Consider the following 27,663-nt stretch of genomic DNA (forward strand, 5'->3'; position numbering starts at 1 on the left):
TCCTGGGGTGGCCGGAGCAGCAGCAGGCCCCCTGGGGCTCCCCTCCCCAGGGCAGCAGCTGGAGTGGCAGCAAGTTCGAAGGGCTTCTCCCCTGGTAGCTGGTGCTCATTATCCATCAAGTATATCAAAACCCTTCCACCTGCAAGTGGATTTAGCCCAGGACCCTCAGAGTCAGCAGCTCTTACACCCCCCACTGAGCATTCTGGTCAGGTGTCCTAGCGCCGGAAGCCTCCTGTTTAGATCCTAAAATAGCATTTTTGCACCGGGGGGGGGGCTGAAATTTTGGACTGGACATTGTAGCTCCACCGTTATTTTATTGAATTGCCTCAAAACAGCAAGTCAATAAAGTCTCCTAAGGGCCAGGCTCTCTGCCATGGAAACAGTTGCCCCTGCTCTCCAGGAGTCTGTGTGTTCCACCCAGCAACGTACAAACCTCTGCACTGAAGGGGGGTCAGACAGTGACGGTAACACAAATCTTCTGACTATTAACCCAAGTCCCTTCCTTCCTTTAACTCAGGACGTGCCAGTCAACTGTTAGCCATGGTATTATCTTCATCTTAAAATACCTCTCCGGACATTGAACAGAGGAAGTGAAACCCCCTCCCCCGAATGGCTCCCTGTTGAGGCGTTGTACCGTACCTGCCCCTGGACACTGTCTGGTTTTATATCCTTAGAGCTTTTTCTCTTCAAACCCCTTATCCCAGTCTATGGGCCACCTCCACATTTCAGAGTTTAGAATTTACTCTCCTCACCCTGGTATGGCACTTTCCATGTGAATTAGACAAAGTGAGTGGGGGAAGCTCCATGGCTAATGAAAACCGATGCTTTGGGTGAGGCCTGAACTCATAACCCCAACAGTGCGCCCGCCTCACTAGCCAGGTGTGCCCCTGTAGGTGCTTCATAAACAAGCTTGGGAAGTGTAGGGTAGTTACCTGTGTCTGTGATTAACCACTTTGGTGACCTAACTGAGAGGCTGATGGTTCAAACCCAGGTGAAGATAGAAGTAGGTGTTTTTTTTAGTGATGAGACTCCAGTACATTTTAACAGGCAGTAAACCGCCTCAATGCTGGTCTAGCCTCATTGGGCAAGCATAAGTGGTACTTTTGGCAGATGCTTTGGTGGTATAGTGGGGCGCATAGCTGCCTTTCAAGCAGTTGACCTGGGTTGGATTCCCAGCCAAGGCAGTGATGTGATCTTTTCTCTGCTGGGAATGGGTTTAATTTCAGTCACATTGTATCAGTTTATCAATGAAACGAGAGAATCAATGTCCTGCAGGTCATTAAACACCCAGTGGAGGAAGAAAGGGGCAGGACTGTACAATGAGCTGTTGGAGTTATCTGGTATTACAATGTTTGCTTTATTTTTTATTTTTTTCCCTTTACTTCCCTCTCCCTTTTAGACTCAAAGCCCTTAAGGTCAGAAGGGACCAGTGTGATCATCTAGTCCGACCTGCTGCACCTTGCAGGCCCAAAGACCCCACCCACCCACTCCTGTAATAGACCAGGGAGGGGAGGCAGCTCTGTGCTCTGCCCCTACCCCAGGCAGCACATGGGGCCCTCTGCTCCCCTCCCCCCATGGGTGTGCAGAGATGTGCCAGCAGCACTGAGGTGGCTCCCTGCCCACTCTGCCTCCGTCCCTCCGTGCCGCTTCCAGAAATGACCGGCATGTCCCAGCATCCCCGGGGCGGGGGGAGTGTCTCCATTCACTGCCCCTGCCCTGATTACCAACTCCACAGCGCCCATTGGCCAGGAACTGCAGCCAATGGGAGCTCTGGGGGCGGCACCTGCAGGCAGTGGCACACGGAGACCCCTGGCCCCGCCCACCTAGGAGCTGCTGCCGGAGGGTTGTGTGTACCAGTCACTTTGGGAGCTGCAGTGCCCGGGGTAAGCGCCACCCCTCCTGCACTCCAACCCCCTCCCCCAGCACAGAGCCCGCACCCCGCACCCAAATTTCCTCCCAGAGCTTTGCTTGTCTTCCTTTCACCCAGAACCATCCTTCTTCTCCTGGGCTGCAAGTAGCCATCCCTGGGAAGCCAAGAGGCAGGCACAGGATTCTACCTCCCAGCAGCCAACCGCACCTCCCCAGGCTTTGCAGAACGACTGGTGGTGCTCTACTAACCCCACTTAGCCGCACTGAGGCACTTAGCTTCTGCCCTGCCTTCCTCAGCTCGACTTTCCTCTTTTGCCCCATTCCTGCCTCACTCCCTCCTTTGGCAAGTCACACAGAGGAGGCAGCAGAAAGAGCCGGATGCCATAGGCCAACCTCCAAGGGCAGAGGAGACCAAGCCACAAGGCTTCAAAAGGTGACTGGCCAAGGTCCTCTAGCTTTCCCCTGCTGATGCCAAGGCTTTTTCTCAGCTCATTTCACCAACCTCTGTCCTGCAGGGGTTGAGTTTATCACAGGTGTTACCCGAAATTGGGCCAGCTAGTCAGCGTAGGGAGCACTAATGACCAACCAGAGTTTGGCAGAAAGCAGCACGTTTGTTATACTGACAGCTAAGCTCAAAATAAGCGGCGGGGCGGGGGGGGGGTGTCACACTCGCACTCGCATACTCACGCTCCCAGGACAGGCACGGCACTGGAGATGCCAGGATTCTGCAAGGTAAGTGTCCCACAGCACCGTGATGGATGGTGTGATGAAGGTAAATCTTCCTGAGGCACAATGAAATACAATGCAGAGAACCACTGGCCAGGCAGTCCGGGCAAAGGGCATTCACTGGAGGTACAAGCTTGTGAGTGCTCTCCTGAGCACATGGCCCCTTCCCCTTTTAAGGGCCTGCTCCTCATGGCCTGCGACTAGAGATGACTTGGCTGCATCTGGTTGGTCACACTCCACCTTGGGCAGTGTCCATGCTCTGGGTGTGTGAGTGCTGCCTAATTAGTGTCCCAGACACCTTGTCTACCTGGGAGCTCTTCTGCTCTTCAACCAGCCCATTCATCCCACCAGCATTCCAGGAGGGAGCGGGAGGGGAAAAGCCACTTCACAGGCATTCAGAGAGGGAGAGGAGACAAAAGTGGGAGCAGGGGAAGTATAACAGACCTTTTGAGCATAGAAATCACTGCTGCACCTACAACAGCAGGGACAGGCCAGTAGGAGCTGGGAAAATTAAACCTGCATGTTTCTGCCTGGCTTTGAACCAAGGACCTTTTGTGCATTAGGCAAACATGATAACCACTACACTACAGAAACTCTGTTGCAGGGCTTTGCCCCTTCCTTCATAAGAACGTAAGAATGGCCATACTAGGTCAGACCAAAGGTCCATCCAACCCCGCATCCTATCTGCCAACAGCGGCCAATGCCAGGTGCCCCATACGGAGTGAACCTAACAGGTAATGATCAAGTCATCTCTCTCCTGCCATCCATCTCCACCCTCTGACAAACAGAGGCTAGGGGCACCATTCCTTACCCATCCTGGCTAATAGCCATTCATGGACTTAACCTCCATTCATTTATCTGCAAAAAGAACAAGGAGTACTTGTGGCACCTTAGAAACTAACACATTTATTTGAGCATAAGCTTTCCTGGTCTAAAACCAACTTCATTGGATGCATGCAGTGGAAAATACAGCAGGAAGATATATATATATACACGTAGAACATGAAAAATTGGGTGTTTCCATACACACTATAACGAGAGTGATCAGTTAAGGTGAGCTATTATCAGCAGGAGAAAAAAGCCATTTGTAGTGGCTTTCATGGCCTTTGGGAAAGCAAGACAGAGCCTTGGAAGACCCAGCAGGGTTTGTGGCACAGGAATTGTTCTCAGATTCCACTGAGACTTCAACTCAGATTGCAGGATTCAAAGTCCTGAGTGCTGGCCCTTACACCATGGGACCAGCAGAGCACCTGTTGATTACTGTAGACTTCCAGCAGGGAGGACTCTGTGGGCAGGGGCGGCTCTAGGCATTTTGCCGCCCCAAGCACGGCAGGCAGGTTGCCTTCGGTGGCTTGCCTGCGGGAGGTCCGCCGAAGTCGCAGGACCAGCGGACCCTTCGCAGGCAGGCCGCCGAAGGCAGCCTGCCTGCCACCCTTGCGGCGACCGGCAGAGTGCCCCCCGCGGCTTGCTGTCCCAAGCACCCGCTTGGCTTGCTGCGGCCTGGAGCCGCCCCTGTCTGTGGGGACAATTTTTTCTGGCAGGGAGGACTCAGTGGGAACATGCCTCTCTGGCCAGCCCTACATTTGCTCAAAAAGTCAGCACCCAGCACTTTGCTGCAGGCCCAGAGGCCTTTCTTCCTCCAGACTGTGAGGCCAGTGGAGAGGTGAGGCAGTAGCACCTTCAGTCCCAGGCAGTAAAGGGCCCTTCCTGGGAAAGGCCATGTCCTGAAGAGGAAAAACTAAAGTCAAGGAGAGTCCTTCAAAACCTTTTTGGGGATATCACAGGGGGAAAGTGTTTCTTTACCTCACCAGGGACTTGAACCCTTGACCCTCAGATTAAAAGTCTGAGCTAGTCAGGGTCACATTTGAAAAGAAGCAAATTTCATGCAGAAGAGAAACTGGTTATGAAAATGAGGGCAGGAAACAATACAGAAAACCTGCTACTCTCGCTCTCTTAGCAGTCCTAGCCCCAGCCTGCTCCTCCACCTGGAGCCCTGAGGCCTTATTCTTTTTTTCATTAAATATCAAATCCAGGAGAAAACACAGTTATACAAAGCAAAATGAAATCACAAACAGAAATGTCATTGGAAATACAGAAATAAAAAAGGAAAATGCAATCCCCATCACTTTGTCATGTCGGGGCCATTCCTGTACCGAGAGCACCCGCGAAGGTCCCTGTGTGCTTACGAGAAACCTGGAGCAACTCATACCACAGCCTGAACATGCAACTCAACTGCTCCCAGGTGCCGCAGTAAAACCCTTTCCCTGCTGTGATGTTGCACTCCATAGGATTTTATGAATATATGCTAATGAGTGTGAATATAAAGTGACTGGACTATGCTTCATGCAAAAGATCTATTGTAAGGTATCATTACAAAGCTTATAATCTACTGTGTGTGTTCATCCTATTTGTATGACTCAATCATTCTTGGATCTGAAACTAGAAATATGAACTATAACTCTGAGGTCCTGTTGTAATGATGCAAAGTGTGGGCCATTAATAGTGGTTTGGACTCTTGATGGCTCCCATTAACCAGGACAATTGACTGGAGATGGCTCTGTCCTGCACCATCTGTGAGTCAGGCCAGGAAGAATGAAGGCTTGGGGGTTTCACAGGACATGTGACCATGTCACCTGGTACAGGAATCCATCTTAAACCTGGGGCTCTTCCTCAGGAGAGAGAGAAAAAATTCCTGCCTTGTACCAAAGCTGTATAAGGGGGTGGAACTGAACAAACAAGCAGTCACGAGACATCCCCCAGCTACCACCTGAGCTGGAACAAGGGCTATACCAGGTGAAAAGATTGGGCCCAGACAAAAAATAAGTCTAGTCTTTGCCTCTCAGTCTGTGCAGATGGGACCTTTCCCTCCAGTGCTGGAGGATTCTCCCTTCTCATCTACCCTTGTCCCAAGCAGCACAGCTGGTGGGAATCTTAAATGTACAGAGGAGACTTGGGAGCAGAAACCCCCCCCCAGAACTTCCACGCAATTGGCACTTGCCCCTCACTGAGCAGGACTGAAATTCCTGCAGGGAGACTGCTGGGCCACATCCCCTCTGGTCATGAGCAAAGCAGCAGGGTGAAAAGAACTTGGAAATACTAGGGATTGAACCCAGGACCTCATACATGCAAAGCATGTGCTCTACCACTGAGCTACATCCCCTGGAGGGTTATATATGCTATAGGTTACACTCAGAGCCCTCCTGTTTCCAGAGCACCTGGTGGCCTAAAGGCAGCATGGGGGACACATTCCCTGCTCTGAGGCCAAACCTGCTGTCCTGGAGGCTGCTGGTTCTTAGAGGTCACTTTGCAGCAGGGCCAGATTCTATGTGTGGGGCAGAGAGAGTGGGTGCCCTGGGCTCAGGGTGCAGAGATACTCTCAGCCCTCTCCCCAGCATTGGGTGGGGGGTGCTGCCACCCCCTGCTGGAAGGAAATGTGTCGGGGGGGGGCACTGTGAGTCACTCAACACCTGACCCTGGTAGCAGAAATGCTGTGGGGAGCTCCAGGTGTTTCTAGGATCTGCTCTTTCCACCTGCCTGTGAAGTCCAGCTTTCCCCAGCACATTCACTGCGGTGCAATTGGGTCACTGTTTCCATGGCGGACAGCAAAGAATCACTCCCAGTTTCCCTTCTAGCTGCAGCAGGATTAGCCTGTGTCAGTGGTTAATGTGGTGGATCTAGTTGTAGATTGTTATTCATTCCCCACCTTGACAATTCACACCGTCCCTTTCCCATGCAGATTCCCAGCACCTCGGTGATCCTGGTAGCAGGGGTTGGGGCCTGAGATTTTCAGGGTTCTTTTCCCCTCCACCTGGAGTGAACTCAGCTTTTCCCCCATCCCAGACAATCCATGAAATAACAACAGGGGCATAAAGAAAGAGGGGAGGGAACATCTCACGGCCAGGGCTGGATGTGCCCAGGGCCCCCGGCTTGTCCATTGATTCCATGGAATTTGGCCCCCTGCTTTTCACAAGGGACAGAGAAAGATCTTGCTGCTCCTGTGTCTGTGCAAGGAAAATTGTGCTTCCCTAGGAAAGAGAGGCAGGAAATGGCCCCATGGAGGGACAATTTCCTCGGAATTAAGAGCAAAGGACTCAGGCTGAGAACTGATTTAACCCCACTCACCTGGGATTTAACAAATTCTCTTCCACGGAGACACTGGGAACTTGTGACATTGATCCAGACTCTGGGGGTTCGGGCTGCTTTAACTCTTGGCAAAAACATGAACCTGATTCCAAGAAGGGAGAGAGGAGAAGCCTGAAGCTGACTTTAGTCCCAGGCTGGGGTCTCCTGAATGGTGGGAAACATCCTTGGCTGCTACTCAGGGACAGCAGCTACTGGCGACATACCAGGGCTGGGATGTGAGGGGAATGTTACATGGACTTTATCATACAGGCCCCATCTTGCTTCTCAGAGCCCACAGGCGAGAATCTAGAGAAGGGTGAGTCATTTCTCAGCTGCATTCTCAGGAGAAGCCGGTAGCCGTCCTTGACCAGAGCCCCAGGGGAGCAACCACGGCAGTTCTGCGGAGAGCTCTGGCTGCCAGGGGATCCAGCTAGGAGAGAGAGTGCTGGGGGCTCTGGAGGGCCAGACCAGTGGGGCGGTCTCAGGAGTCAGAGGTGGCTTTGCCAGTGGGGAGGCGCTAGGTCAGATGTTGGTGGGGTGGTGAAGCAGGGACTACAGGATGTGAGGCTGGTTAAAATGAAACTGCACAAAAAACCCTCCCCCTTTGCTCCAGCTAAAGGCCCTACTTTGGCCTCTCCCCTTTCATAAAAATCTCCATATCTACCCCGGCTCTCAGAAACCCCCTTTCTCCCATGGGTATTTTCATGGTTTCTTCCTTTTTTCATGGTCTCGTACAAATATTTTTGCCATCAAAATGATCAAGTAAATTTAAAATGAGAAAAACAATCAAACAACACATCTGTCTCTCCTTCACCAGACATGGTCTGTGTCTGAATTTTTCTACAGAACAGTCTAGGCAGGCAGAGTCACCCCTACATTTACTTCACATCAGGCCCAGGACTTGCACCCAGCAATTCTTGGGGCCATGGGACAGAACTGAGCTTCACTGGCAGCAGCAAGGGAGGACGGTTGGGACTGAGCTGTCTGGGGAATATTTTAATCCTTATCTATTTTTCAGAGGATTAAATCAATGCAGCTTCCACTTCTCCATCTCTGCCAAGGAAATGATGTTTCTGTACAAAGTACCCAGACCTTTTAACAATAAGAAGTTAAATGAAGTATCAGAGGGGTAGCCGTGTTAGTCTGGTTCTGTAGAAGCAGCAAAGAATCCTGTGGCACCTTATAGACTAACATCTGTTAGTCTATAAGGTGCCACAGGATTCTTTGCTGCTTCTAAGTTAAATGAAATGGCCACATGATGGCAACAGAACCTAAGAAACGTGTTAGTCTCTAAGGTGCCACACATACTCCTGTTCTTTTTGAGGATACAGACTAACACAGCTGCTCCTCTGAAACCTAAGAGATGAGAAGCCATGTTCTTGTTCAATGTGCACTGAAGCTGAAAAGGGAGATGTTTCCTCTTTGATTCCTAAGCCCCCAACTCTAATCCACTAAACACCCCTTTCCTCCCACAGCCAGGACTAAAACCCAGGAGTCATAACTAGTGGCCCCCCTTAACCTTCTCTCTGTGAAGAAGAAGAAGCTCTGAGACCCCTGGGCTGTCCCCTTGCCACCCTGCCTGGGCTGCACTTGAAACCCAATGGGGTTTCCTTGGGCAGTTCTGAATCTTGCTCCCAGGAAGGGTGTACTTTTAGGAGCAGGTTCCAAATAGTGCAATTAACCAGCCAGAAGGGGCAGCAGGTATCGGTGTAGGAGCCATTGAAATAATCACAGCAAAGTAGTTCAGGGAAACTGTTATTCATGAAGTGTGAGTGAAAGGTGAGAATCTGATGGTGTCAGTGTCACACTAGAGGGCGCTGAGATGGTTTTAAATTTGTCATCCAAACTCAGCCACCACCTCGCACATGTTTTATCCTCTTCCTCTCTTACCGTTGCTCCTTATCAGGGAAGGGGAGAGAGCAAACGAGCAATAGAAACACAGACCTAGTGACCGAAGCAAACATTTCTTTGCTCCTTGCTTGGCTCTGTCAGTTATTCGGGTACAAACTCACCCCCCACCCACGGTCTGGGCTGGGCTCAGTGGGCAGGAAGAGCTCAGCTGTCAGTGGGACTTGGGGAGCTCGGGACATTACTGGGAGCTGCTCGAATGTTTAGGTGAAAACCACCTAAACACGGACACAAGGTCTAGGCTGCAGTAACTCATCTTGCATCTGCGGCTGTTGAAGCTACAAGGCAGAGGACTAAGTACAACATTTAAACTTACGTTTGACCTCAGAGAATAAAACAAATGTGTCTGTGAAAAGAGGGGAGTCGAGTTCAATCCCTTGTCACCATCAATGTGCAAACCAGGAACCTGTTGCTTTGCATTCCTGATGTGTCGCCATCATGTGGCTACTCTCATAGACTTTAAGGTCAGAAGGGACCATTATGATCATCCAGTCTGACCTCCTGCACAACGCAGGCCACTGAATCTCACCCACCCACTTCTATAACAAACCCCTCACCTATGTCTGAGTAACCTATTCTGTTCAGTCCCTTTAATTAAAAAAATGTGTGTTTTTCATAGAAACTATATTTTCCTTGTAGAGACATGGGGCAGATTAATCTACAAAGGGAAGGTGATTCCAAGGCAGTTCTGGAGGAGAAGGGAACATTTTCAGTATCACTAAATTATTTTGTTGTGCCTCACAGAGAGAGAAAGAGAGAGAGAAAATAAACCTATTAATCTGAGCTACCGACACAGTTCACAGCATGAAATACACAATTTTGTGTTCAATGAGTTGTGTTCATTTACATAATATGAAAAATATGTATTAGGCAATGCATGAAAACCTCACTGCATTGAACAACCCACTTGATCTAGTCAATGTACTACAGAATATTTAAAGAAGTTAAGAAAGATGTGCTTATAAATTAATGTGTTGTGCCATTTACACACGTACAAGACACAGAAGAAACTGAATTATTTGAGCTACTAACATTTCCATTTTCTCACAGCATTTTAGGTCTCAAGGTTGTTTTAATTTGCTTATTTTTTTGGAACTAGAAATGGGGAAAGAGCACACTGAAGTCAGTGGAATTACCGCAGTGAGGGATTAGTCTCATTATTTGCCACTAACAAAACCTTTGTTAACACAGAGTTAACTTTGACTGTGACTATCTCTTACCTTCCAGAACATCGAGTTCAGTAAAACTCAAACTCTGGAAAAACAGGGAATACAGAGTGAGGGTACATGCCCAGATAACCTTAACTCTGCCCTCTAGAAGAGAATCCCTGATAGCATATGAGAACAAGAAAAGGTTTAGGGACAAATTACAGCTACTTCCCAAGAGTTTGTTTCTTCTGTAATTAATTGATCCTGGCCCCATCCATTGATCCTGGCCTGGTGTCTGGCTGTGGAATTTACTGTTTACTATTTTTATCCCAGCATATTTAAAGATGAAACTGCTTTACAAAAGCTCCTTTATTCTAGGTGATACAAACAGGTCACTTCCCAGCTATTTCAAGGAGATGGAATTTTCCTGACCCACAGGGAACTTAAACTAACATGCTCAAGATCACACATTCCTTAGGAGAAAACGAAGGAAAAAAAAACAAACCCCACCAAACCGTTGCTGTTTCTACCCAAATGATCAATGAGACCAGAAAGTGAGACTGTGCAATTAACTGTCTGGGACTACACTGACTCTGCAGTTACTTGGATGCAGACACACCCAGCTCAATGGTTGGTAAACGTACAGAGACTCTGCTGCTGCTCATGAACTAGCAGCACATGACCTGTGAACAGCTGCCATTTGAATGTATCTGAAAGTTACAAGGAACAACGATCTGTGTTAAAGGAAGGTTGCCATTTATTAGAGCCCCAGTTGATGCCGCAAAGAATCCTGTGGCACCTTATAGACTAACAGACGTTTTGCAGCATGAGCTTTCGTGGGTGAATACCCACTTCTTCGGATGCAAGACACAGTTGATGCCGTGTGCACAAAGCGAGGTTTGAATGTGTAACAGGGAGTTTGGTAAATCTTGGTTATTTTAGTTTTGTAACAGGCTCCTGTCCACCCCCAGTAGAGTTTTCAGTCCCAATGGCAACTTACTTACCAAATGTAATACAGACTAGTCCATGCCAACCAAGTGGATGTGGTTCTTCTTCTTCTGCACATTGTAGCCCATAGAGGCCAAGGACCTGCAAATGTGTTTTCATGTGCCTTTGTTTCATTGATGAAAACAAACCTAGACACTTAGAGGATTGGAACTGATTTCAGCTGGGGGCCATGTTTGCTAGGTTTTTATGCATTTGCACAGGAAAACATTGAGTGTGTCCCATTCAAAAATGCTTATTTAGTGGAGCTCCTGAACATACTGGAAATGGAACTATTTTTATTGAGGGAACAAGTTTGGGAGGGGGCACTTGGATTTGAACCAAGGACCACTTGTTTTGCAGTCAAACACTCTACCACTGAGCTATACTCCCATGACATTTGCAGAGGCAAATCAGTGATCTTAAGGATTTTGAAAGACGGGCTCTGCCTCAGAGAGCTCCTTTACTATTCCCAGACCACAGGGGTTTAAAAATGGGGTTTGATTAAACTTTATATACCCATGTAGACACCACAGCTTGCACACCCACCAGCATAGCTTCCCCCCACTGACATAGCTACCACCTCTCGGGGAGATGGGTTAACTACATGGACAGGACAGCTCTCTCCCCTCCGCTTAGAGCAGCTTCATTATTTATGAATAGGTGGGAAATAACCTCCTGAATGGACAGGAACCAATGTATCAGATATTGCTGTGTCTGCATTCAATATGGGTAACTGGTCATATTGGGCTGGATTAGTAGGAGCGTTGCCAGCAGATCGAGGAAGTGATTATTCCCTCTAGTCAGCACTGGTGAGGCCACATCTGGAGCATTGTGTCCAGGTTTCGCCCCCCCCCCCCCCACCACAGAAACAAATTGGAGAGAGTCTAGGGGAGGGCAACAAAAATGATTAGGGGGCAGGGGACTTACAAGGAGAGGCTGAGGGCAGGGCCGCCCAGAGGGGGGAGCAGGGGGGCAATTTGCCCCAGGCCCTGCAGGGCCCCCAGGAGAATACAGGATTCTATAGTATTGCAACTTTTTTTTCTGGAAGGGTGTGACGATGCTGTTCTGGCAGGACCCAACTGAGTGTGCCAAATCAGGACCAATTGCTTAAACAGGGCAGGGTTTTAGGCTGGGTTTTTTCCACCTCTAAGGCAAACCAAACCAGCCAGACAAAAAGGACTTTGGTCTCACCCCACTGGCTAACCACAAGTCACACAAGCAATTTCCTTAGACACTCCAGTCTCCCAGTATCACCACCAGTGCACTCGTCCTGGGGATAAATGGTTATGAAAACCAACACCCCAATAAAAGGAAAAGGTTCTCTCGATCCCAAAGGACCAAGCCCCAGACCCAGGTCAATATACACATTAGATCTTACCCACAAATCACGCTGTTGCCAATCCTTTAGAATCTAAAATCTAAAGGTTTATTTACAAAGGGGAAAAGGTAGAGATGAGAGGTAGAATTGGTTAAATGGAATCAATTACATACAGTAATGGCAAAGGTTCTTAGTTCAGGCTTGCAGCAGTGCTGGAGTAAACTGCAAGTTCAAATCAAGTCTCTGGAACATCCCCCGCTGGGATGGGTCGTTCAGTCCTTTGTGCAGAGCTTCAGTTTGTAGCAAAGTCCCTCCAGAGGTCAGAAGCAGGATTGAAGACCAGATGGAGATGATGCATCAGCCTTTTATAGACTTTTCCAGGTGTAAGAATCTCTTTGTCCTCACTGTGGAAAATTACAGCAAAATGGAGTCTGCAGTCACATGGACAAGTCTCTGCATACTTTGCTGAGTCACAAGGTGTGTCTGCCTTCTCTCCATGGGTCAATTGTGTAGCTGATGGTCCTTAATGGGCCATCAAGCCAGCTAGGCAGGGCTAACACCAGCTTGTCTGGGATGTTTCCCAGAAGCAGAGCATAATACAAAATACAGACAGTACAGAGCCAATACTTATAACTTCAACTACAAAATGATACACAGACATACAGACAGCATAATCATAACCAGCAACCCAGAACCTGGTCTTAGACACCTTATATGACCCCCTTTACTTAAGATTTGGTGCCACTACAGGACCTTGGTTGCAACCCATGTTCTATATGGTCCCAATTTATATCAATAACGTCACAAAGGGGCCCCTGAAATTGTTTTGCCCCAGGCCCCTGAATCCTGTGGGCGGCCCCTGCCCAGACCGTGGTGCTGTCCCCCCGCTCCACCCCCTTCCCTCGTTCTCCTCCCTCCGAGGCCCCACCTGTGCTCCGCCCTCACTCCCATTTGGCCACTTCCCACCCCTGCTCTTTGGCTGAGGCCTGCTGGTCGCCGCTCCTCTCCTCCCCTACCCCATGGTCTGCCTGCTGCCCCCACCTCTCTGCCCCCTCCCGAGACCTGCCCTGCCTATCGCCCCCACCTCTCTGCCCCCTCCCCCGAGACCTGCCCTGCCCACTGTTCCAACCTCTGCCCCTCCCCTGAGACCCCCCCCGTCCACGTTCAGTCGTCTGTTATTCCATGACACATCAGGGATGGAATAAAAAGCTGAGTTTACTCCAGGGTGAGGAAAGAAAGGAGCCATCAACCCCCTGACATTGCTGCTTTATTAACATGTTTTAAACAAACAGCTATTGAATGTCCACCCTATGCCCCTTGTGTCACCAGAGCACATCCATGCTAGCAGTTTTGGGATGGCCACAGACAGCAGTGCACTGTGGGTAGCTATCCCACTGTGCAACTGGCTGCAGGGTGCTTTGGGAAGGGTTTGCAATGCCTCACGGGCTGGTACAGCATCACATGATGCAGGTTTCTCTATCCCATTGTTCCATGGGCATCCTACTAGATTGCCAGCTGCTTTTCAACTGCCGTGTGCGTGGCAGGATAGAGCCTGTTTGTGTGTGGGGAGAGACAGTGAGTGTGTTGAGGTAGGTAGGAGCGGATCATTATTATCCCTACGTGAAAGAGGGAGAAGCTAAGGCTGAGAAAGGAGAAGTGACTTGTCTTAGATCACACAGCCAGCCAGTGGCAGAGTTGGGAGTAGGACCCAAGAGCCCTGATTTTCAAACTAACCATTGGATCTTGCATCCGAAGAAGTGGGTATTCACCCACGAAAGCTCATGCTGCAAAACGTCTGTTAGTCTATAAGGTGCCACATGATTCTTTGCTGCTTCTACAGAACCAGACTAACACGGATACCCCTCTGATACTTGACATCGGATCTTGAATTTCAAACATTGAATGACCTGAATAAAGTGCTCTCAGATGAGCTCCACACCAACAACAGTGCACAATAATTATTCAGCAAGTATTTGAGAACTGCAATGTTAGAGAGAATCATGAACTGCTCAGAGACCATTAATGCAGCGAAGCAGCAAAATTTGTCACACATATAACAGGTTCTGACTTATTTCCTTGGTCTTAAAAGAGAACAACAAGGACCGGAGTCTCCTCCCTGTCAAAACCCCCTGCTCAGCCAATCAGGGTAGAGACTGAGGATGGGAGGCTGAGGGTTCTCCCCAGAGAGCCCAAAGGATGGCCCAGGTCACTGGTGGGGATCACTGCCCGAGCACTATTTCAGCCCCACGTTTTGGGTGGACCTCCCACAGTGGGAGCTGCCGAGCACTCCCCCGCAACACACACACACACACACAGAACTCCTGGTGTTGGGAGGGGAACAGATGAAAGGACAAAAGAAGCAAGAGACAAAGAGAAAGGAGGAAGGGATGGATGGAGGAAAAGGTGAAACAAAAAGGACAAATCCTAATGTCCCCAGTGATTCTGAGGGACAAAATCCCAGGTGTGGAATAAAATTCTGCCTCCTTAAGCTCGTGTTTTCCATGCCTAGAATTCAACTGTCACCAGATGGATCAGACTGAACAGGTTTCAAACCTCAAGGAGGCTCTTACCTTCTAAACAGGGACGTCTGTTTTCTAGTAAAATCACTAAAAGGGAAGGAGAAAAGTCGAAAGAGGTTCCTCCTGGCGCTCACGTCTGTGAACCCGAATACTCTCTCAGTCCTCAAAGAGAGACCTGGAGAAGGAGACTTGCTGAAGCAAAGCCACAGGGGTCTCTGAGGTTTCCCTGGCCCCTCGCCCCTGTCCTGCCTGGCTGATGTCAGCATCTCTCTGTGAGGTCACCACCTCCCCACCACCTTTGACCAATAGTCTGAGGTCCTGCAAAAGGCCTTTGTGATGTCACTGCCACACCCCTCCCTTGCTGTGCTAATGTCCTGCCCCTGGCCAGGCACTTTGGAGGTTTGAGCTACTCCCTGTGGATCACCCCACTCAAGGAGCGTTCGTTCTAGGAAGCAAGCCGGCTAGACAGGAAAACATCAGACGCTGCTCCCAATGCTACACTCAGTTTTTCAGAAATTAGTCAACTTTATGGCCAGAAGAGACCATTGGAGCATCTAATCTGACCCCCTGCATATCACAGGCCTCCTGTATGACACAATAGCTACTTTAGGGGCAAACACATTCCAGAAGGGCATCCAGTCTTCATTAAATGACATCAGGAGATGGCAAATCCACCACTTTCCCTAGAAGACATTTTTCTCCAGCCCTCAGAACATTTGGTGGCTCTTTGCTATTGAATGAGCTCAACCTGTTTAGCTTATCAAAAGAAGATTGAAAGGTGATTTCACTGAAGTGTTGAAGGGCATTAATGGAGACAAAAGATTGGGTATGAAAGGGCTCTTTAATCGAGCAGAGAAAGGCATAACAAGACCCAATGGCTGGAAGGTGAAAAGAGACAAATTCATATTACAGCTAAGGCACAAATATTCAACAGCCAGGATGATTCACGACAGGAACAAGCTCCCAAGGAATGTGGTGGATTCTAATTCTAATTCCTTATGAATATTCTGTGTGTTTGTGTGTGCAGGGGAGGAACATGCTATATGCCCAGAGGACTTTATTCTTCCAGCCTGCATGGACAGAGGGGATGTCAAGGAGTTGCTCCTTCAATCCCCCCTACAGAAAGGCCCTTCTTAGGAAAGGCAAAATCCTAGAGAGAAAGAGTAACACTGAACAAGATTCCAGAGAGACAGATTTTTATAATCCCAGTGAGAAGTCTTTCATCTGACCACGGACTTGAACCCTGGACTCTCAGATTAACAGTCTGATGCTCTGCCAACTGAGCTAGCCAGGCTCACATGTGAAAACTACAAGTTGGTGCAGAGGTGAAGCTATTCAAGAAAAAGTGAGATGGCCACAATAGGGGAAACCTGCTGCTGTCTCTCTCTTCCCAGCCCTGGCCTGGCTGGGTATTAGCGCTGGTTAAAAAGACGGGTAATATCGGCATCTACCAGCCTTTCATAGCTGTACAAGACTCAGGCACAATACAGAGGTGCCCATCTGTAAGTGCCAAATGGTTGGATTGGCTAATGCAGCCTGTAGACGTCCAGGGCACTCTGGGATATACAGCCAAGTGTCCATCACCATCATCATTTCAAAGGGATAATGATAATGGTAGCAAGGTTCACAACTGACTCAGCAGTTGCATACAAAGGTGCACGTTTGGCAGTTACGTTGGCTCAGGTTGGCCACCCCGGTCTAGATGTAGAAGTTACAACATTTAAACTTGAAAGAGGGGCCAATTTCCCCATCATTTCCCACCTTTACATCCAAACACGATGAAGGTAGCAGATAGAGCCAGAGCAGGTTGTCTATGGGACCAAGTATATGCAGAGTATCCGCGACAGAGGTTTGGTCAGCCTGTTCTTAAAAACCTCTGAGGACAGAGACACCACAGATGCCTTTGGGAGCCTATTCCAGAGCTTAACTACACTCAGAGTCTGACATTGGTGAAGTAGGAGGCTGAGAAAAACAACACTGGCTGTCAGAAAAAAACAACCTTCCCTAGTGCTTTAAGCAGTAGGTTCTGGTGTTTTAACAGCCATGGCCTGGGTTCAATTCCCCCTAAAAACCAGAAGTTTTTCAATGAAAATCTCCATTCATTTCGCATTTGAAATGGAAAGGAAAAGAGGGCTTCTTGTCCTTATCAACAAGGCAAAGAATGGCTTTTTTCTCAGTAAATATTTTTAAAAGGCGCTGACTCGACCTGAAGATCTCATTTCATTTGTATTTACAATGGAATGATTCTCTCTAGGATAGACAGAAATTCTTCAGCTAGACTCGGATTCCACGGGAATACGAGAAGCGATTGTGTCTAACACCTGCCTTTTTTTGGACAACAGTGATGTCCAGGTTTTCCATGGACATTTCCCTTCCAGCACCTCAGGCCCCATCCAACAATACAAGCAACTGAAATGCACAGAAAGTTTCTCACCATAGGATTCAGTGACCAGGCCAGGGGGAAAGTTTTGCCATTTGAAGATGTTTGAATTCCCTCCAACTTCTCTCCTACAAATGCTGAATAGTTGGTGGTGTAATGTTACAGGAGAGGTTGAAATTAGGCTATTTCGTCAGATAGAAGACAGTGATTGTGTCAGGAGTGGGATGTGAATGGAGCCTAGAGCAACAAATGACAGTGTTAGAGGGCTTATTCCTTCACCCTCTTACTTCCCTGGTCCTTCTCGCATGACCAGAGAGCAGCAATACCCAAAGTCCAAAGGCGCAAACAATTCGATGTTTATTGGGGTGAACGTCCAGCAAGCATGATTCCAGTTTCCTTCCTTAGTGTCCCCTTCCCAGCTCTGACACCACAGAGCCTTGTCTGTGTCCCTGTTTCTGTTCCCATCCCCTGTTCCCATTTCCCCCTGTAGCAAAACATGATCCCAATTCCCCCATCCCCAGTCCCTGTTCCCATTTCCCGCCCCCCCCCGCCTTCCTGACTGACTGCAGACTATATAGTAAAACCTGAGTTCTGCTTAGCTATACCTTAACCAATCATTTTACTGAAATGTAACTAACCAATCCTAATATACTGTAACGTGATTATCTAACCAATTATATTCCACCACCTTCATTGGTTTACACCCAACAAAATTAATTATACAGCAGACAGAAACAATCACAGAACCAGACAGAGACCATGCAAATAAACATACAAAACAATACAGAAGGGAGGATTTCACAACTACATCTATACAGACATAAGGGTTTTCCAGCTGTGTCTATTGATAAGTGAGTTCTTGCCAGACAGGATGCTACCAAACTAAGTTTCCCTTTCTCTGGAGGTGATGGAATATCAGGGCAGGATTGTATTCCTAACAGCCCAATCGCACCTTATTTCAGTGTGACTAGTTGGGAATGTGAGGATGTGACCATACACTTCCCACCTTATGGCTGCCTTTGCTGCTTAGCCGAAGAACCAGGCCTCAGACTGTCACAGTAAGAGAAGGCCATTACACAGACAGACAGTGATTTTTTATTCTTTCTTTTATACCTTTATAACTAGCTAAGTGACAAAAATACACCTAAATTCTTAAAGTACAGGCCTTTGCAGACAGGCCTGAATCTCTGTATCCTAACAGTCCTCAAGGTCAGGCAGCCTCTCGGTAAGGGGGTGGGGACTCAGGTCCTTCCACAGGCCAATTCCACCAGGGTCATGTATAAACCAGGGAAGTTTGCCACAATAGCCAGACCAGATGCCCCCTTTACACTTGTGCTCTGTTCTCATTGCTTCTCTGTCTCTCTTCCCCTCATCTCTGCTGCTCCCCCTCTGGGCTTTCTCAGCACCTGGCCCCAAAGCACTTCCTGGCAGCCAGAGACTGCACTTTCTGCATCTGCGGATGTGGCCTCTCTCCTGATTGCTAAGGAAAGGAACCTTTCCAGGAAATGGCCACGGCTTCTGGGAATCCCTGTGTAGCTGTGAACAGAGTTTGGGTCCTGGCACACAAGGCAACTTAAAAGCTGAGCACCTAGACAGGGGCTTGAATCCTGGACCCTCAGATTATGAGCCTGATGCTCTACCAACTGAGCGACCTAGGTTTGTTAGGAAACACCTTCACCATTCACCACAAGAGTGAGCAGGCAGGCAAAGTGGGGGCAAAAAAAGTCCCCGGAACCCCTCCTCTTTTTCTGCACAGCCACTGCCTGTCAGAAGGATTCCTCCTCCTCCTCAGGGAGACTAAATCTCCCAACCTAGACAGCCGGTCCATCCGCTGCACCTCAATCCCCCATGCCCGAGCCTCCCTGCCAAAGCCCTGCACCTGGCCCCATACAATTAAGTCTCACTTGTCGCTGGGAACTTAACTTCTTGTGCCCAGAGCGTCTCGGCCCCCTCAGAAGATGACCTGAGAAACACAGTGTCCGGCTTTTCCAAAGAAGTGTTTAGACCCCCTCATCATGTGGCCTCATCATGTGGCCTAAAGCCCTTTGGATCGGATCATTCAGGATTTGAGTCCCCTCATGGTTGTGCTCACTTTGTGCTGCAAGTCCTGCTTTCTTCACAGCTGCAACCTCTTCTTGGTCACTCAGGCCAATGCTCTGGCTTCAGCTAGAGCCCCGGGAAGGAGTTGGGGGGTGGGTGTCACAAAGGCTGGGGCATGAGCCCCAGGGGCTTCCAGTCTCGCCTTTGCCCTTCCTGACTTGCCAAAGAAAATGGGCGGCTCCACTTCCAAAGTCAGCACCATGAGTGGTAACAGTCAGAGGCCCCACCAGGGGGGCTGGCCCTGCTTTCCTACCCTCTTCTGATGTTGGCCACAGAGCATCAGCAGCCGCCCCGCATGCTGGCCTGTGGGTGGCCTTCAGTGGGGTTCAGCACAGCAGGGAGCAGGCTGGCCCTGTGGCTGTCTGCTGGCCACACATAGGCATGGTCCTCTTCTCCTCTTGCCCTGACCTCCGCTGCTTTTAAGCCTTCCCTTGGAGCTGTCAGCACCAGCCGCCTCTGCTCCAGGTGCCCAGAGGAGGAGAGGTGCTGGGCTCCCACCTGCCCAGCCCTGCTTCCTTCAAGCACAGTGGCAAGTGTCAGACTTGTGGGCACCAGGTGAAGCCGTGAGAATCCCAACCCTCAGGCGTCAGTTCTAGAGCCCTGACCCATCCAGCAGGAGGGGAAAAAACTGCTCTTGCAGAGCTGGAGACAGGGAAGTGGAGCAGTGTGAGCTCTAGGGCCTTACCACAAGGTCCCACTGAGATTTGAACTCAGATTGCAGGATTCAGAGTCCTGAGTACTGCCCATTACACCATGGGACCAGCTAATGCTGCCATCTCTGGCCATCAGTGACCCTCATGGGGCCGGCTCATTTAAGGGACTGTTGGCCCCTTACTAAAGCTTAGTGAGGGTTTTGGTTGGCTAGTTCCCAGCACCAATAGAAGGGGGAAGGGCCAATGGGAAATCAGGACCCTGAGACTGACAGTCCCCAGGGGCAACGGGGAGAGGCCAAAGCTCCAAGTTAGCCGCACTGACAGGCCAGGCAGTGTAATGAGGGAGTCACCAGGCCAGGGGGTCCCATCCTCCGTGGGAGCTGGACCTGCCTGGGCCAGAGCTAAGGAGAGAGCAGGAGCCCGAGAAGAGCCAGGGAGCAGAGCTGCACAGGTGTAGTGCCAGAAACTGCTCCCTGTAGGACTTTGCTCCCTGCAGTAGATACTGAGACCTGAGGTTGTTCTTATTTGCTGACTTGTCCTAATTGGCTAAAACTTGACAGTGGTGGGGGATGGAAGCATAAAGGCTTCGTCCTCCAAACGCCCCTGCCTGGTGTCCATCTGTATCTATTGCCTCTTAACACAGGATTGTAAAAAATAGAGTGAGGTCATTTAAACATCATTTATTTTGCAGCTTCATTTACTGTGCTAACAATGTAGCATCCTGACACTGATACTTCTGCCCACGTGCCCTGTGGGTTGGATTCATTTTAGTGGGATGTGGGACATGTGCAGGATAATTTAAACTCTTATTTTCCTTACGGTTTCCCTGCAATATACTTCTCTGCTGGTGCAATTTCTGACCATTGCACGTCTATTGTATTTATTACAATAGCACAAGTAAGTCACACAAGTGACATAGTCTAGGGGCTTGGCTAGACTTGCAAGTTAGAGCCCATTAAAGCAGCCCCGGGTGCCCTAACTCCTGAGGTGTCCACACTGGCAAGGCACATGGAGCACCTGGGCTCTGCAGCTGGAGCGCTCCTGGTAATCCACCTCCATGAGAAGCATAAAGCTTACTGAGCCCTGCTGAAATACCCGGGCATCAGTGTGGATGACGTGTTGCATCACTGCACTGTGTTTGGCCTCAGGAAATGTCCCATAATCCCCTGAAGTCAAGTGCCCACTCTGGTCATTGTTTTGAAATCGGCTGCAGGCATGCGGATATCCCCTTTCAAAGCTCCGTTTCTGACAGCCGGCTGCTTATCTGCTCTGGGACAAAGCAACCATTAGTGTGGAATGCTGCTGTTGTGAGTGTGTATGAGAGAGGGGGGGTCTGCTGCTGTCCGAACACACAAGACAGCATGCTGACACACTCTCAGCCCCCCAAACACACTGTCACTCCCCCCACGTACACACAACACACTCCCTGTCACATTCCACCCTCGCCCCCCATTTGAAAAGCACGTTGCAGCCACTTGCACACTGGGATAGCTACCACACTGCACTGCTCTCTGTGGCATTGCCAGAGCTGCTAATGTGGCCACTCCAGTGCGCTTGCAGCTGTCAGTGTGAATACACGGCAGCAGTTTCCCTGCTGTGGTTTAACTCCCAGTGCTCTACCTCTGCAAGTGTAGCCAAGCCCTAAATTTACCAAACCAACCGAACTCAGTAACTGCCCTCCACCACCATGTGCAGTGAGTAGGAGCACCGTGGAGCACACACCGCACTTACTGGCTTAGCCTTGTGCATGGTGGGGTGGCCACCTCCCCATTGATGAGACCTGGTCCCACCGTCTCCGTGGAGCTCCAGTCTGCCCTGCTGCCATCCCTGTCTGTGTTGTCTTCTCTAGCAGTTGACTGGAAAGTGAGCACTAGCCGCATGCCATGTAGCTGTGTTGTCTCGAAGGGCGAAAGCAGGAGGAATGGTGCCTTCATAGCCCACCTAATATTCCATAACATAGTTAAGGAAAATATTTCTCAATGAATTCTCAGTAAAAGATCAGAAGCAGCCAGTGTCCGCATCAGTCTACGAGCATTGGTATTTTCTTGAAATTTGTCAGACCAACCTAACTAACACCTAACACACATTTGAAGTTCTTCTTTTCACACTGTTGCTCATTCTCAGGTTCTGCTTTGTCTCCAGACAGATCCATTCTCTTTCAGGATGGCCTTGCTCTTTCTGTCTGTTTCACTCACTGAGGTGTTGGAGTAAACACTCCCCTTCCTTCTATTCTCAGACAAACACTAGTATTAAGTGTTTGCTACTGATGGGTCTAGAAAGGATTTGTCAAGTGGAAGATGCTGTTTCTGGGGGATTGCTCCCAAGATCCAGTACTTTGGGTTCAAACGTCTCCCAGCTTCCTTGGGGAAAATAACCCCAAGGCTTTGTAGCAATATACAAGAAGAAAGGAGTTTTCCACCCCAGATGGGACTTGAACCCACAATTTCTGGCTGAGGAAGCCAATGCCTTATCCATTAGGCCACTGGGGGCTTGAAGAGCAGTAAAAAGAAGGATGGAAATTCCCTCTCAGGATTGCACATTCCTCACATTCACTCAGAAGCCAAATACCCATTTAATGGCCTTACAGAAACGTCTGCATCCCCTGGCAGCAAGGCAACTGGGCAGGTCCCTGACAGAGCTGAGCACCACCTTTCTGCCAGCGATCTTTAGAGAAGAACCCCACCCTGGAGTCACCCCTCCCTCCTCCAGCAACTCCACGGCTGTGGCTCTGAGTGGCAGTAGGATGATTAGGGGGTGAATCCGGGGCTGGAAGGGGGGTAAGGTTGGCCTGTAAGGAGGAACCAGGTGGGGCAGACCCAGGGGGAGGCTGTGGGCTGCTGGTCGGTTTTGGGATCCGAGCTCTAGATCAAAGCTGCACAGTGACCTGACACCCAGGGGTATAGGGCCGACATAGTGACCCCCTTACTGGCCGCAGTGACCCCCAAACCCTTGTTACTAAGGGCACTGAGGAGTCTCTGTCCCTTAATAACTTCTGGGAGCTCCCCAGCAGGCTGCGGGCGTCAGCCGCCTCCTGCCACACAGGTTAGACTCTTGGCGCTGTGCCAGCCGCCCCCTCGCTTGCAGGCCCAGTGTGAGACGCAGGAGGCCCGGTGCTGGCAGAAGAGGGTTTTGATTAATCGACCTCTGTGTGATGGGCACAGGACGCTTCCACTCAGTAGCACAGCTTGGGGGGAGCAGGGGGAGCAGCTAAGGGCGTCGGGTTCCTCCGGTGGGGGTGTGGAGCAGCCGTTCGTTTTCCTGTTCACACTCCTCTGCGGTGTGAAAATCGGGGAGGGGAGGCACAAGTCCCACTTCCCTCCCGAAATGATGCCCAGTGGGGGAAGCCAGGACAACAGGGCGGGGGGGGGGGGGCAAGTGGTGGCCAGACTCTCACTGCCAGGGTCTAGTCTAGCTCAGGGTCCAGCTCAACTTCCTCCCCGCTCCACTGGCCTCCAGTCCCCTTCCGCCACCAGGTCAACCTGGGCACTAGGGCAGGAACGGGGTGAGGCAGCAAGCCAAGCTGAGCAAGGCAGGCAAAAGTGAGTCTTGTCTTCATGGGCCGCTCCCAATGACGTCCTTTTTGTGTGCAACTGCTGCAAAAACATAACGGGCAGAGAAGCAACAGGCCAAAATATTACCACACAGCTGCCAAAGTAGCTCAGTTAGGTGAGCGTTAGTCTGAAGATCTAAAGGTCCCTGGTTCAATCCCAGGCTTTGGCAGGCCCTTTCATCCCTCTTTGCACAGGGGTGGCTTGTTTTCTGGGAACACAGTGGTCCCTGCACCCAAGGTGGGTCCCTGAGCTTGGGCTCTGCAGTAGGAAAAGATATTGTGGGCTTCCGCTCCTAGTTGGCTGGCCTGACATTTAACAATGAGGGACAGGAGCTGTCTCTCCTAAGTGAGTTATTGGTGGACCCAATATGGCAGGAAGAGAGTGCTAGAGGGGGTGCTGGGCAGTGACAGGCAGGTATAGAGGATGAAAACTCTTCTGTGCAGCTGAGGGAGGGCAGTACCAGGGAAGGGGCAGGTGTGAAAGTGGCCCTGTGGAAGGGAGTTGGGGGCCCAGGAGGAGGCACTTGATGTTCAGTGTCTTGGAGCAGCTGGACTTGGCCATGGTGGGTGTTCAGGAAATGCACATTAACAACTCTAGGGTAGCTTGATGGGCAGAGGGTGATTGGAAGAAGGGCCCATCTCTCTGGTCCTCCAGGCCAGGGAAGAATGATGGGGTTGGTGTCTTGTTCTTCACATTCGCGGTGCGAGTACAGAAGGGGCTGGGGCTCCAACCAGGGAGGGCATTACTGGTGGGCTTTGTGCTCCATGGCACTGGTTACTGCTATATCAGTGTGTATGGTCCCCAAGTAAGGCATGAAGGGAAAGTTCTATGAAGGAACTGGCTCCCTTCTTCTAGACCGCACGGTGTTTGGTGTCGGGGGGGATTTCAATTGTTGCACCAGCCTGAGGACTGCTGATCCTGTTTTCCCAACCGTCAGAGGAAACTCTTCTATGATGAGCACTACCTGGTGCAGGTCTGTAGTGAGGTTGGCTTAGAGGACGTGTTTCTCCACAGTGGAACCAGTGGAGGGTGGGCAGTAGCCTCCTATTCCTCTGACCCGAGCTCACACCAGCTGCAGAGGGGATACACCTTTCTGTGGGGACAGGCCAGGAGTCGCACTGACCGGATTTACATGAAGGAGAGCACGTCGACAGCCCAGTGCAGGGTGGTGCCAATGGACTGTTCGGATCACGCAGCTCTCACCGTGTGCTCAAAGTGGGCAATTCCCGGACCCAGGGCAGAGGATATTGGAAGCTGAACATCCAGAGCTTGCAAGATAAAGGAGCACGGGGTGAGGCCTGGTGGTGTTGGCAGAACGGGAAAGCATCAGAGGGTTCTGTGGCAACCAGGGGGATTGGTGGGAGTCGGCGGCTTTGTTCCAGCGGCTGGGGAAACACCACAACATTAAAGAACCCAACAGTGCAAAGTCCTGCAGTGTCACCTGTGGGATTTCTACAAGAGCATCCAGGCAGGGGAGCCAGTCAGCGTGTGACTGTACGACCGGATCAAGCGACAGCTGGCCGAGTTCCAGGAGATGAGGCTGCAGTTGGCTGATATGAGCGGGAGCATCGAGTGAAGGGAGGGGTGGCCTCCCCTGACATTTTTGCAGCCTGCAGGGAATGGAGACAAAGCAGGGGGATGCAGGGACTCAGGACAGGACCCACGGATCCGGTAGTGCAGGACTATAGTCGCTGGAGGAGGAGAGTGAGTCCTGCGAGAGGAAGCTGATGGTGGGAAGCAATAAGTGCAGAGTGCAAACCAGCCAGCTGAGAGTCACAGTGGGCTAGAAAGTGAAATAGCAGCAGGTCCCATGGTGTAATGGGCAGCACTCAAGACTCTGAATCCTGGAATCTGAGTTCAAATCTCAGTGGGACCTCTTCGAGATATGTTAGTTTGCTGCAAAGCCCTGGACCTCAATGTGTTTGGCTACCTTCTCTCAGGGTGAACTAGAGTGAGATGTTTTTCCCTCACGCTGGGTGACTGATGCCCACTGGAGATAGGTCTCTGGTCTGGCTGGTTCAATGGGCTGGTGGCTATAGGTTGGGGTCCTAGAACTTAACAGTCTGGCTAGAGATTCCTGCGGGTTGACCGGATGGTTGTTTCTTGCTGCTTCACCTGATGTCCACAACTTTGGTCCCTGCAGCTGCCACACTCTTCCTCTTGCCCACATGGCATTTAAAGGAAGGAGGGCCAGGGGCAGGCTTCACAGTCAGGGCTAGGCAGGAGGGAGGCAGAGTCCCAGGCTGGAGCCCAACACACCTCTCCTCCTCTGGGCATCTGGGGTGTTGTTCCCCCCTGTTCAGGCACCCCTGGGGCCCTGCACTTCACACAGCTCTCCCTGATTTCAGCTGTTAGTGAGGGAGCCTCCCTGCTAGCGCAGACTGGGCAGTTTGTTGCATGAGAGACACTGTCCCAAAGCAGGACTAATGCTTAGAGCTGGTTATCAGTGATTTCAGATCTTTTGGTCTGCAGCAAGACTCTCTATTGAGTCTTAACCAGCTCTGTTATTACACAGGGAAGAACAAAAGGGTCAAATGGTGCCTGGAAGCCTTAAGAAGAATCCACCCCACCGAGTACAACACTTGTCGCTACCTGCTCTCAGCTCCACTGAGAATGTTTTGGGGTCACCCGTCGCCTGTATCAACCTAGGAGTCTCAGAGAATCCTAATTAACAGGTGCTCCAGTGGCACACTTGGTTAGCGCACAGTACTTATAGGGCAGTGCTGAGAGGAGCTATGCTGAGGTTGTGAGTTCAAACCTCACCTGGAGCACTGGTTTTCATTAACCAAGTAGTGTCAACCCCTCATTTGGCCTGTGGAATGTAGAATTCAAGCCCTGCGGACCCTCAGGAGGGGGCTAATAAAAAATGTCCCCGTCACTTATTACCTCCTCTCCAGGTCAGAATCTACCATCCTTTCTCCCCCACAGCCCCTGTGCCAGGATCCCTCAAGCAGAGCCTGGAGTCCTGCCCCTGGCGTCTGTACTATAGACACAGACTAAGTGACAGGGACAAAACACTCAAATCCCGCCTGGTGCGGGGAGCCAGGTTTGCTCTTCAAATTCTGTCATTGGTACATTTCCAGGCCTGGGAATGTCCCACAACAGCATTGAATGGGAAGTTGCCTGCAGAACAGTTACACTGCACAGAGCTCCTGCGGAGGAGGGGTGGGAATTAGTAACATTTTGAGGATCGTTTGGGAAATGAGCCTTTGCTGACAAGGTTTGTCTCTGTTCATATTTCACTTTCAGGTGTTATGTTGAGGGATCTTTAGTATATTTTTGTGAGGTTAATAACTATCTCCTCAACTTTATTTACTCAACTTAAAAATTGGTCACTTGATTTTTGCATCTCCCTGTGAAAATACAACTGACACGTGTGGCTTTCTACAGGGGGTCATGATGTTAAAGTTAAGGAATTCAGTCTCTGTACTTCTGGGGGGAGTTTTGCTTTTTTACAGCTGCCTCAGGGCCAGGCACACTGGGCTGTTAGCTGCACCCACTGTCCTTGCCAGGGGCCCCTGCTGAATCCTGGGCGGCTGCACTGCAGTGCTGGGGTGACTGCAGGTAGAGAAGCTGCTGTGGAGCAAAGTAGAGCAGGTGCATGAAGGAGACGGGGTCACTATTCACATTCTGAACTGCACAGTTTTCCAAATTTGGGACTAGATTCATAGACTTAAGGTCAGAAGGGACCATTATGATCATCTAGTCTGACCTCCTGCCCAATGCAGGCCACAGAATCTCACTCACCCACTCCTGTAACAAACCCCTAACCTATGTCTGAGTTATTGAAGTCCTCAAATTGTGGCTTAAAGACCTCAAGGTGCAGGGAATCTTCCAGCAAGTGTCCCGAGCCCCATGCCACAGAGGAAGTCAAATGTCCGAGAACAATTCTAGGGGAAGGTGAACGCAGAGCAATGACACTGGAGATGCCCAGACCTCCAATAGGGGCAATGTGGAAATTAATAATGGGAAGATCATTTGTGAAATTAGTCGTCACTGACAAGATTTGTCTCTGTTCCTATTTCACGCGATGGGGTTAGTTAGAGGAATCAGTACAGATTTTTACTATATTAATTAAACACTTAATTTTATTTAACCAAGCCAAAAACTTAGTATCACTTATTTTTTCTCTGTCCTAGCAAGAATGAATTAATTTTGTGACTTTCTGGAAAGTGCAGCGAGATTAAATGTGGGAAATTCAGTCTCTGTGTTTGTGAGCTGATGTTTTCCTCTCACAGGTCAGTGCCTGCATTGAAATACCCAGAGGGATCTAAGGGCTGGTGTATGCTGGGCACTGAACTGGCAAAGTGATGTCTCCCAGGGTGTGACCCCCCCACAAACCCATATAGTTAAGGTGACCTAAGCCCGGGTTAGATAGTGCT

The 27,663-nt window shown here is 50.0% G+C and overlaps 4 non-coding genes across 4 annotated transcripts; 1 reads left to right on the top strand and 3 right to left on the bottom strand.

Moving 5' to 3' along the window:
• Positions 1-3,116: 3,116 nt before the first annotated feature.
• Positions 3,117-3,189, bottom strand: TRNAI-AAU. The gene has a single exon. It is a non-coding gene; the product is annotated as a tRNA-Ile (tRNA).
• Positions 3,190-5,683: 2,494 nt separating this feature from the next.
• On the bottom strand, positions 5,684-5,755 carry TRNAA-UGC. Its single transcript has one exon. It is a non-coding gene; the product is annotated as a tRNA-Ala (tRNA).
• A 5,323-nt stretch (positions 5,756-11,078) lies between these two features.
• TRNAC-GCA lies at positions 11,079-11,150 on the bottom strand. The gene has a single exon. It is a non-coding gene; the product is annotated as a tRNA-Cys (tRNA).
• A 14,808-nt stretch (positions 11,151-25,958) lies between these two features.
• On the top strand, positions 25,959-26,052 carry TRNAI-UAU. Its single transcript has 2 exons — positions 25,959-25,996; positions 26,017-26,052. It is a non-coding gene; the product is annotated as a tRNA-Ile (tRNA).
• Positions 26,053-27,663: the final 1,611 nt, after the last annotated feature.

The sequence above is a fragment of the Mauremys reevesii genome, linkage group 17 (genome assembly GCF_016161935.1).
Source record: "Mauremys reevesii isolate NIE-2019 linkage group 17, ASM1616193v1, whole genome shotgun sequence".
Lineage (NCBI taxonomy): Eukaryota > Metazoa > Chordata > Testudines > Geoemydidae > Mauremys > Mauremys reevesii.